Below are 12,589 nucleotides of genomic sequence, written 5' to 3' on the forward strand. Positions count from 1 at the left end.
GTCATACTAGTTAGTCTGTGGTGGTTAATTTCTGTATTACCAAATGAGAGAGACCAAACTTCACACACAATCCAGAGTTATACTTAAACTACATCTTATAATAAGATCTTTGCAATGCACTTTCAACAATTTCACATTTCTAATGAACACGTTGAGAGTGGCAACACAATGGCTACTGAGATCTTGATAGCAAAGATCCAGGGTGGATATTCGAACATAAACAAACCACAGTATAGGAACAGTTCACAAGTGAGACTTTATAATGAGAAAGCAAGTACACGTACCAGATAGCGATTCGCTATAATTTATCATCAGTTTGTCCCTAAGACGAGTTCTAATCTCGTCCTGTACTTCATAGCACAAAAAACCAACTCATCCATGCATAACCAATTGTCAAACTCTAAAATACGCCCATCTCAGTAAAACCCCTTGACTCCACTCCTGGACAAGCTCACTGAGGGGGGTGAGCCTCTAGTCATACACTTATCCCAGAGGAAGTAAAACATCAGAGAGGACATACTAGGGTCCAGACACTGCCATACACCTCCCCCAATGCCAAAGGGAGAGTGACTTTCGCAGACATATGTGAAAAACCAGTAATTGGTTCTCCATTAATCACACCATCCTTCACATAGTTAACAATACATTCACATATGAAACAATGTTCCTCCTGTCTCTCCCTTCCTGATATTCTGCATAGCACCAGGACATGTAAAAGACAAGCCGACCTCTCCCCTCTCTGGGCCCCAGGTTGACTGGAGCCCAGCTGAGGGAAAAGCAAACTGCCAACACCAGAGTCCGAAGGGGATACATTTCTAATAACAAGTTAATCACATCTGCATATATCAGATAAGACATCTTAATATCTATGTACCCAACTAATCCGATTTCATCCACCACAATCACATACTCAGAATATGTGCGACACATACAATTAACATTTTGCAAATTACAGAGTCTCGTGAACATCATTTCATTAATAATCAGTGGGCCAACATTGCAAATGTAAACAACGGAACAAATGCCATTCCTCCAAAATAACACTTGATTACTGTATGCTGGAGAATGACACCCAATAAACCAAAACACCGTGTCAAGTTTAAAAAAGGACCATTTAAAACAGAAAGAATCTGACCTACTCTATATTCAAACTGTCCATATTCAATCAGTTTCTAATAAAAACAGACAAATATAGGTTTTAGTATACTTTTACAATTCAATTCATAATAGTAAAAAACAGGGTAATCACTACGTCAAACAATATAAGACAGCAAGTCCCCTGTGTCTGTATTCTTTCATGCCATTTCAGCTCCCCCACTGTTTGAAACTCTTTCCGCACTGGGACAAGTTGATGAAGGATCTCCCTATGATTCTAGGGAACCTGAAAAAAAAACATGAGAAATACACACAGTATTCTCTCATGTTTTTCAGGTTCCCAAATCGTTAAAACCTCGTCTCCACACGGGAGCAGTGTAAGGCTTCTCCCCTGTGTATTCTCTCATGCCGTTAAGACTCACCAGCATGCCGAAAACCCTTTCCACAAACTGGGCAGTGGTTTAACTTTCCCCTTGTGTATTCTCTCGTGTGTGTCAGGTTCCCTAAATCGGTAAAACTCTTTTCCACACTGCAAGCAGTAGGTAAGGCCTTTCTCCCCTGGTGTTATTCTCTCATGCCGTTTCAGATTCGCGGGCCATTTTGAAACCAGCTTTCCACACTGGAGGCAATGCGTAAGCTTCCCCTGTATGCATCTCTCAGCCATTCCAGTCCCCTCTGGTGAAACACTTTCCACACTGGGGGCAGTGGTAAGCTTCTCCCCTGTGTGCTATTCGCTCATGTTTTTCAGGTCCCTAATTCGTTGAAAACTCTTACCATGGGACAGTGTAAGGCTTCTCCCCTTGTGTATTTCTTCTCATGCAGTTTCAGCTTCGCCGGGCTGGCTGAAACCCTTATCCACACTGGAGCAGTGGTAAGGACTTCTCCCCCTGTGTGTATTCTCTCGGGTTGTTCAAGCGTTCCCTAATTCGTAAAACTTTAGCACTGGAGCAGTGTAAGTTTCTCCCCGGGTATGCTTCCTCATGCAGTTTCATCTTCCCGGCTGGACAAACCCTTTCCACACTGGAGCAGTAGTAAGCTTCGCCCTGTGTTGTTATGTTTTCTCATGTCGGTACAGCCCTAACTGGTTTAAAAACACTTTCCACAGTTGGGAACACTAGGTGTCTTCCTTGTGTCTTGGACATCCCTGGCTCTGGTTCCTCTGAGTCTGGTCTTTCTCCCTGCCAAAGGACAAGTGTTTTTTAAAAAAGAGACCTAATGAAACCTCCAAACATAGATAAATATGACCATGCTACGAGGGGTAAATCCTAATCAGAAATCGCTCAATAACCTAAGGCCCGTTTTTAACAATTCTTGGTGTGATTTTAAAACGAATGTGTAGAGTTTCTCTGTCATACTGATAATTTACATTACTTTTTTGGGAGGGTATGGAACCACCCTGACTAAGCATTTATAAAGAGCTCTGTTATCATTCAAGGTTAACTCGCAAACACACCAAATGTGGGGCAACAGCTTATTTATGCAGATAATGAATCAATATTAAATTCAAAGATGATTGTTTGAAGAAATGACAAAGTCTCTTCTCAGTATACAATGAATTCCACGACAACGCCACTGTACAATTTCTTTTATTTGAGACTTCACAAATTTTGTACATTTTGACTACAAAAGTCGATATAGTTTGTGGAAAGTTAAAAACTATTGGGGTAGAATATTGCCTAAAAAATATAAAACAGCAACATGTAAAGGTTGGATTTCATAGCTGAAATAAAAACCACATAATTTTTCCATAAAGCATGAAAGCTTATTTTCTCAAAAAATGTTGTGCACCAAAGTGTTACATCTGTTAGGGAACATTTATCCTTTGCCAAGATTAATTCATCCACATGACAGGTGTGCATATCAAGCTGATTAAACAGCATGATCATACACAGTTGCACCTTGTGCGGGGGGAGAATAAAAGGCCAGATAGTTACCAGATAATTGAATGTTAAATTCTCTACCAAAGCCGCCTCCAAGTCATTAGAGAATGTGGCCAGTACATCCAAACTGGCCTCACAACCACAGACCACATATAAACGATTCCAAGCCCAGGACCTCCACATCGTCTGAGACCAGCCACCCGAGTGTATTTCTCTTTGTAATGAAAGCCTTGTGGGGAAAAACAAATCCATTGCTGGCCTGGCTCCCAATGGGTGGGCGTAGCCCTCAGGGCCCACCAAGGGCTGCACCCCTGCCCATCATGTAAATCCATGACTGACCTTATATGAACTGTAAATCGTTTGAAATTGTGTTAATTTTGGTTCAGTATACACACACACACACAGTGCATTCGTTAAGTATCAGACCCTTTCACCTTTTCCAAATTTTTACATTTCAGCATTTATTCTAAATTGATTAATGTTTTTTCCCTCGTCAATCAAACTCAAGCAAAAAAAAGAGGAAACTCCTTCACTGTCAACTGTGTTTATTTCAGCCAAACCTAAAAAAAACCATTTTTTGTGGTTAAAAATATTTGTTGGAACGTAACCAAGATTCAACAACTGAACATAAACTGAACAAGTTCCACAGAGCATTGACTAACTGAAATTGAATAAATTTGTCCCTGAACAAAGGGGGGTCAAAAATCAAAGAACAGTAAGTATCTGGATGTGGCCACCCGTTGCATAAGTACTGCAGTGCATCTCTCCTCATGCGACTACACCAATTTGACAATTACTTTGCTGTGAGTGTTACCCCACTCTTCCACCAAGGCACCTGGCAATTCTCGACATTTTCTGGGGGGGAATGCCCTAAGCCCTCACCCTCCGATCCAACAGGTCCCAGAGCTGCTCAATGGATGAATCCGGGCTCTTCCGCTGGCCCATGGAGAACAACGACATTCCGCGTCTTGCAGGAAATCACGCCCACAGAACAGCAGCCAGATGGCTGTGGCCATTGTCATGCTGGAAGAGTTTCTTGATAAGGAACCATTCAGGGATTGAGAGCCTGCAGCAGGACCACAGTGACAGTTCGAGGAGGGATTTCTTCCCTGTACACACAGCGTTAGATTGCCCCGGTTTCGGTTCCGTATAAGCAAGTCGCGCCGACCAACTTTTGGTTTCCAATAAATAGCCCTTTCATAGTGTTGGCTAAAATTGGCGCACGATGCGACACGAAGCACAATGCAATTTGTCTGTAGAAGATCTCCTCCAAAGCTAAGACCGCCTAAGTTATGGATTGTAGTAACAGTGGCCGGCAAAAAAGTAATTAGTCAGCCACCCATTGTGCAAGTTCTCCCACTTAAAAAGATAGAGAGAGGCCCAATTTTATTCATAGGTACACTTCAACTAAGAAGACAAAAATGAGAAAAGGAAAATCCAGAAAATCACATTGAAAGGATTTTTATGAATTTATTTGCAAATACTTGGTGGAAAATAAGTATTTGGTCACCTACAAACAAGCAAGATTTCTGGCTCTCACAGACCTGTAACTTCTTCTTTAGAGGCTCCTCTGTCCTCCACTCTCTTACCTTATAATGGCACCTGTTTGAACTTTTCTCATATAAAAGACCACCTTCCACAACCTCCAAACAGTCACAACTCAAAACTCCACTATGGCCAAGACCACAAGAGCTGATCAGAAAGGGACACCAGCAAACGAAGAATTGCGTAGGACCTGCCCCAGCTGAAGACTGAAGTCTTTTGCAATAGTAAGCAGCGTTGGTAGTATTGCGAGAAATCAACATGTGTGGAGCTAACTTACTTATATATATTGGAATCATACCAAGGAACACTTAGATAATCTCCCTCGATCTGGTGAGCTACCAACCACAGAACTCTAACCCCGTCGGCGAGTCACAAAATGATTCCCCACATGAACAAGGTGAGCCAAAACAGTCCCAAAGACCACACGGGGACCTATGAATACCTGCATGTAGATCCTAGGTGACCAAAGTAAAGAAACAAAGACCTTCTTTGCACCCTCAGATAACCACAACTACGCCGCCAAGGACTCACATCCAGTCATGCCAGACTGGTCCCCGGTCTGCTCTCAGCCAGTACAGAGTCCATTGACGCGTCTGAGAGTTTTGTCTTCAGCCAGAGAGCGATCTTGAGGCGATCCTGAGAAGGATTTGGAGATATGTCATATCTGGCTCATAGCCAACAACGAACCAAGAAGTGAAGAACTTTTTGGATACATAAATTGAGCTACATACTCGCAACCTTCTTGGACGGACAACGAATGCCTGTATTGTCTCCCAAACACGAACGAGTGCAGTATTTCATTTACACAAAATATTAAACCAATTACCTTCAAACTGTGCTACAAAGCATGAGGAGCAATGGCTGACAAATCCAGTCATTACTTTCCGGAACTGTTTTCAATCCTTCTCTAATGCAAGAGTAGAGCCAGGTAACGACGACGCTGATCAACGCGCTTGTACTGGTCCTAAGCAGGGACAAACGCACGGGCACACGTTTGAAATGGAGCCAGAGACGGAACGGTAGAGATGTTAACCTTGGAGCCAGTACCGTGTGACGTTTTATCGTGAGAGCCCATATCCCTGAAGCTGCAGCAAAGACCCATCCTCAATCTGATATCAGTCTCAACGCGGCAGTGAAGATGATCAACAGAATCGAGCGCAGTCTTTCCAGCCCGACACTCATCCCCAACAACAGCCACCCCCTCAGGGAAGAAAGGTAGTGGCCAAGGTCGTACCAGAAGCCACACTCTTCTCACAGTCTCATGAATGCCTAAAGCCAGTCTCACATCTAACCCCAACGTATAGAAACCTTTGAAGGGACACAGTATGAAAGTAGTCCCGTGTGGCACAGCACACCCACACGCCCCAAAAAGCATACGATGCAGAGGAGGAGATCTGCATGAGGAATGCCAATAATACCAGCAACAGTGTGTGAAAACCTTGTGAAGACTACAGAAAAACGTTGACCTCTGTACATGCCGAGACACAAAGGTAACTTAACAATAAGTATGAGATTAAACTCTTTGTTTATTAACCAAAGATACTTATTTACTACCACAATTTGCAAATAAATTCATAAAAAATCCTACAATGTGATTTTCTAGATTTTTTTCCCTCATTTTGTCTGTCATAGTTGAAGTGTACCTATGATGAAAATTACAGGCACAATTGGTGGCTGACTAAATACTTTTTTGCCCCACTGTATCTGCCTGGGGCAAAAATGGTGAACGAAGATTTTAGTTTTCACAATCTATTCTGAATATTTCAGCGCAAGATCAGGAGTGCTACTCAACGAAACTCAAATTAAGCTCTGTGTCGCTATTTACTAATTCACCACCGTGAGAGAAACCCCAGGGGAGTTCTCATAGGCTGACAGCAAAAATAGCCTCCATTTTCAGGTGGCTTATGAGTGCATTTCACATTACTTTTGGATTATAATTGTAAGGCTCGCTTGAATCTCCTGCTTAATATGTTTGTGTTGTCACAAAATCAACTGTTTTACACTTAAAACACTTCAACCAGTAAAATGCTCTGGCTAGCTTTGCCATCTCCCTGACCAATGAGTGTTTGTACACTAAGTGTTTAACAAATTAACCCATAACTTCACCTAACAATAACATAGACCTAGAACTTTAAATCATCTAATATTTCAGGTGAAACATGGAATCTAAAATGTATTTGTCATGACATTTCATAACCTGATCACCAGATAATTTTGTGAATAATCCCACTAAGCTACTCTGTAATGTGTTGTCATTCTAAATGTCCTGAATAAAGGAAAATAGCTCTGTGTGTTGTACAATAGCCTATCCATCAAGGAACAGTTCTCTACACATTATGAGCTAAGTATCTCTGTGTGCAAACAGACTAACGAGACCCTACTGTAAATCAAGCAGACAATAACACATTATAAACATCAATTTGTTAGGGATGTTGGATCCAACGTGGAGCACGGCATAACTGTCTTTACCAGAGTAATGAATGAAGAAGCACTTTGGTTGTTGTTGCATGTCGTGATGTTTGTCATTTGACTAGAATTCAGAAAATTATTTCCTGGATCAGCTGATGATCGTTGAACATGTGACTGTAACTAAATAGCTACAGTATTAAGAATTATGTATAATTATTGAAGAAGCGCGTTAATGACAGTATCCATTTGGGTGTTGTCAATAACGTTAATGTGACTCTCGGTTAGAACCATTGGATTTTGCAAACTCTGAAATGATTTAGGATTTCTGTGCCCATGAAAACTGTTTTCCCAGCGTAATATAAATAGACACTAAATGTTACGTAGGTAGAGTGCATTTCAGAGATCTGAATACAAAAAACTGTACGAACAGGACAATAACCTAAACCACAAGGCCAAATCTACACTGGAGGAGCTTACCAAGATGACATTGAATGTTCCTGAGTGGCCTAGTTACAGTTTGGACTTAAATTGTCTTGAAAGTCTATGGCAAGACTTGAAAATGGATTTCTAGATCAACAACCAACTTGACAGAACATGAAGGATTTTAAAAATAATAATGAATATTCACATGAAGATCTGTCGCCTATTGGATGACATCACGACTTCCCATCAAGCCAACTCCTTGAAGGCCTTACTGACATCACTCACTCCTTCTAGTTTGCAGTTGTTAAAAAAACACTATTTTGCTCAAAACATTTATTTGTTTCCCTTTAGTGTGCTTATACTTTGCTGTATTTATATATCACTTTTCAACAGGAAAAGTTATTTTAAATATCACTGGAGGACGTCATGAACAATTCATACAGTACAAAAACATATTCAAGTGTAGAATGCCCTTTTAAAAATCACACATTAGTTCAACAACTGCAGAGTTTGTGCCCCTGTTTCATAAGATAGTACTCACTGTATTTACTGGTGTTAATCAGATCAATGTCCCTGTTTTATAAGATAGTACTCACTGTATTTACTGGTGTTAATCAGATCAATGTCCCTGTTTTATAAGATAGTACTCACTGTATTTACTGGTGTTAATCAGTTCTCCAGTCTGCTCTTCTTCGTCCTCCTCTAATGTGACAGTGATCTCCCCCTCTTCATCCTTAATTCCAAAAACGTCTTCATCTTCTACTCCAAAAACTGCATCTTCCTCCTTTTCTTTCACAGTAACATCCTCCTCCTCTTTCACCCTGAAGGCGTCTGTCACTGAAACGTCTTTCTCTTCTTCTTTCACGGTAACAGCCTCACTCCATACTTGTTTTTGTATTGTAACATCCTCCTCTTTCACCAGAGCTTCTTTCTCCGTCCAGCAGATGCCCTCTTCTTTAGCAGGAGAGTAGCTTAGTGAACTCATGGTCGGGGATAATAGCTTGTTAGCATTAGCGACAAGACTAGAGTTAACTTAACCAGCCAGCTAGTTGACTTACAACGTAAATATTAAATTAAATGGGGTAGCTAGTTGTTTACACATAAGTATGTTTAAATCATAGTGGCAAATAAACCAGGAAATTGTCTAAAGAACCTGAATGTCCCGACTTTGTTGGCTAGCGAGCTACCGAGATGGCTGCAGGTGTTGAAGAAGCGTTCCGTCCACTAGAATATTCGTCACACTAGAAACATCGCCTGAAAAACGCATATCGCCATCTGCTGTCTGGAGGGAGTAAACGCAGCTGAGGAGGGAAAACTTTTTTTTCCTTCATTGAATGATAATATTATAAAGCAGTTTAGGGAAACGTTTTTTTCCTCTCCATTAAATATGCATATTATATCAACACGTACAAACAGCAACAAGTGTTGTTTGATTAGTTCAGATTTTTTTAATGAGAATTTATAACAAACTCTACATCTACTCCACATCTGTTTTTCTGATTCAGTCAAATAACTAGATATCAAAATAAGCACCTAGTTATTGATACCCTTGATAAAGATTAGCAAAATTGACTGTATAAAATAAATAAATAAACTTTACCCACTACCAGGATATTTTTGCCCAAAACCTGGTTACCTCTGCTAGGAGGCTGAAACTTGGCCATAAGTGGATCTTCCAGCAAGACACATCAACATCCACGAAAAACAGTTAATTGGGCACAAAATCACAATTTTTCAATGGCCATCGCAGTCTTTGGACATGAACTCCATTGAAAACCTGTGGTTTGAATTGAACAGGGCAGTCCACAAGCGCAGACAAAATAAATCAAGGACCTGGAGAGATTCTGTTTGGAGGAATGGTCAAGATCCCACCCAATGTGTTCTCTAATCTCATAAAACATTTCAGAGTCGTTATCCTCCCTAGGGGAGAGTGCTGGAGTATTGAAAACATGGGTGGCAATAATTCAGACCCCTACCTTTTGAGAATTACATGTTAAACTAAATCTCTTTCTCTGAGCAATTGCATTAGTATAAAATAATATAATTTCCCTTTTTTTTGGTGTAACAATACATCATGTAGATGTATATAGTGAACAGACTAGGTCTGTACTGCTCCTACATGGTGTAACAATACATCATGTAGATGTATATAGGTAGAATTAGGTGATACAGACTAGGTCTGTACTGCTCCTACATGGTTAACAATACATCATGTAGATGTATATAGTGAACAGACTAGGTCTGTACTGCTCCTACATGTGTAACAATACATCATGTAGATGTAATAGTGAACAACTAGGTCTGTACTGCTCCTACATGTGGTAAAATACATCATGTAGATGTATATAATGAACAGACTAGGTCTATACTGCTCCTACACGTGTAACAATACATCATGTAGATGTATATAGGTGAACAGACTAGGGGCCTGTTGCACAAAACTAGGATAAGGATTAAGCCAGGATATCTTGGTGATCCTGGCTCAATTGATCCGTAATCCGGTTGCACTAAAGATGGATAGGGGGCAGGAAGGATATGGTTTATTGGTATAAATTACCATGGAGATTTATTCTGTGGACTAGCCTCTCCAGACCAGGCTAAATCCAGGATCTATTTAATCTCATCCCTAATGTCAGTCAGCAGTCACCACAAATGGAAACCAATAGTTATTTCACTGCTCACTATACATTGTTAATCACATATAACTAGACCCACTGTTATTATTTAACGTTTGTGATCATTAATTTCAATGATTTTGGATAAAAAATGATTTTTAGATGATGTTCCTATCATTAGATAATTGACAGTTTCCCATAGACTATAAGGCTATATATAAATAGATAGAATATTAGGGCCACAGAGGGGAAAAAACACAGTCATAATATTGGTAACCAGTTGTTTTAAAGAGGACAGTTGTTAAAATGACAGATGTGGGGCATTTCGTGAAATGTACTTCAGTATGTTTCATAAACAAAGACATGCATTCATGCAATATGTCATACAATTGTCAATAATTAGACATCAATGGAGGATCTGTTGTTCCTGTGCACACATGCAATCCAGCCTCTAAATTTATCGACTTTATCACTTTTTTCTCAATGTGAGTCCCAGTAGTTATCAATGAAAAATGAAAACTTCCATAAAAGAACTAGCTCATAAAACAACATGTCACATGTTGTACATACATACAGGTTCATGCATCTGATCTTATGAAACAACAGAACGTAACAAATAGTATTAAGATCAGTCATCATGCTCCTTTCAGAAACACAGTCACAGGTGGACTCTACAAGATGTGAAAGCACAGAATCAACGCATATTATCAACAAATGATACATACACATTCAAAGCTGTATATAACACACCCCTGCATGTTGCACACTAAAATAATGAAGACAAATCCATAACACAATAACTGAACAGACAAATGAATGGATGCAGTAGCCTCCCTGCAGCCCTGTATTAACACACAGTATACCGCACAACATCATATAGAGGCCAAATTCGTCAAAAAACGAACCAAAAACAAACCCAATTCCTCTGCCACCGCAGGACATATTTAACCAAAATTGAAAGCACACATACTAACTAAAATAATTCAAACACATATGTCCCAGCAGCCGACCACTGCGTCATCAGGGAAGATTGCCGGATTGTCCCAGTCCATGGCTGGTGGCACTCTGGGGGCCCTCTCTTCCTCAGGCAGGCCAATTGTGGAGGACAGCACAAGCCACAGTAATCATCACATGCCCTAACAGGGCTGACCCTTAATTTGTGAAGGCAGTGAAAGCGTACCTTCAGGAGGCCAAAGGTCATTTCAACTCTGGCCCTGGTCCTGGCATGGGCATGGTTTAGCCTGCTGTGCTTCCTGGGGTCTTGTGAAAGGTGTCAGGAGAAAAGCTGCGCCATACCCCTGTCTCCCAGCAACACACCAGAGAATCTCCCCGTCAACAATACCCAACATCTCATCCTATACTACCTAATCAGATAAATCACAGTGATATTTCTGACACACCATGTATCGCATGAGGTTATAAATATGGGGTTCGTGTGGCTTACCTTGTGATAGGCACTGAAGATATCAGAGGCCCAAAGATTCTGGAGTCATGGACTGAGCATCCATTTTTTGCTCCGACACATTTGCTGATCAACACAGTTCACATTGCAGACCATCTGAAATCATAAGATGAGGAATATTATACTCAATACATCATCATCACTCATCATGAGCGTGAGTGTTCGTCAATGGAACATATCAAAAGTTATTTCACCTAACATTAATGCTGTGAAAGGATTTCCATCACATAAATCGGCCTCAATGGGCACCTGAGGGGCTTTTATCCTTATGGTGTGATTCAGGTCCACTGCACCAATGACATTGGGGAAACCTGTCACAATCAAAGTAAATGTATACCTACTATGTGTTTATAACAGTTGTCCTGTAATTTGTAGATCCTCTCACCTGCAATGCAAGCATATAGAACTCCTCGTCTTTTGATTGTCACAGCGTCTTTCTGTGGCCAGGGAAGAGTGAAAGACATCGTGCTAATTCGCTTTGATAGCCAGACATACACACTCCTTATTGTGCGGCAAATGTGGCCTTGTTCAGCTGTTCTGAACACCTTCCCCCACTGAGTACAGGAAGGGCTCCACTAGCAAAAAAGCGCAAGGCCACAACAAACCATTTTGCTCCACACTCAGTGCATGGCCTCCGCAGTGGCGGTGCTTAATCCTGGGACCCAGGTAGTTCTGCATTAGATACCTGATGCCATCCCTGCAGAAAACCTGTACTTCATATAGATGTTCATCAGGAGGCCAGTGGTCCAACCGGTCCCTGAAGACCTCTTTCTCGCCTGAAGGTCTCCTCAGCACAAGTGCTTCTTCATCCACCACATCTTCGCACGGAATGGGCATGCCATTTGTCAGAGCAGAAAAGAACACACAAATTTTGGGCCTTCATATAGGTCTAGTGGCCACACCTGGGTGCTGGGGGGTGGGCAAAAGAGGGCGATTGCCTTATAACGATGACTGGTTGTACTTGATTGCTGGGAAAATAAAAAAAACCTTAGAAAGATGCCACCGCCATGTTTCTCGTCTGTTGCTCACAATAAGAGATATGTACATGAGCTCACTTGAATTTACGAGAAATATACCTAATTTTTATTTTGAGCTGTTGTCATTCTTCTTGGACTGGGGGAGAAAGAAAAATAATGATTAATACATTTGTGTTACAGTTA

The 12,589-nt window shown here is 40.9% G+C and overlaps 2 protein-coding genes, 1 long non-coding RNA gene and 1 pseudogene across 5 annotated transcripts in view; 1 reads left to right on the forward strand and 3 right to left on the reverse strand.

Annotated features, from left to right (window-relative positions):
• Positions 1 to 7,996, reverse strand: part of LOC139027459 (uncharacterized) — an 8,980-nt gene extending 984 nt beyond the window's left edge. The window contains exon 1 of the long non-coding RNA XR_011479549.1: positions 7,894 to 7,996. This is a non-coding gene — a long non-coding RNA (uncharacterized lncRNA). The remainder of the gene's footprint in view (positions 1 to 7,893) is intronic.
• LOC112080701 (zinc finger protein 180-like) overlaps positions 1 to 8,589 on the reverse strand; it is a 159,300-nt pseudogene extending 150,711 nt beyond the window's left edge.
• LOC112080695 (zinc finger protein 180-like) overlaps positions 1 to 12,589 on the reverse strand; it is a 273,956-nt gene that overhangs the window by 213,606 nt on the left and 47,761 nt on the right. The window lies entirely within an intron of this gene.
• LOC112080697 (zinc finger protein ZFP2-like) overlaps positions 1 to 12,589 on the forward strand; it is a 172,323-nt gene that overhangs the window by 61,630 nt on the left and 98,104 nt on the right. The gene's annotated exons all lie outside the window — the stretch shown is intronic.

The sequence above is a fragment of the Salvelinus sp. IW2-2015 genome, unplaced genomic scaffold (assembly GCF_002910315.2).
Source record: "Salvelinus sp. IW2-2015 unplaced genomic scaffold, ASM291031v2 Un_scaffold16442, whole genome shotgun sequence".
Classification (NCBI taxonomy): domain Eukaryota; kingdom Metazoa; phylum Chordata; class Actinopteri; order Salmoniformes; family Salmonidae; genus Salvelinus; species Salvelinus sp. IW2-2015.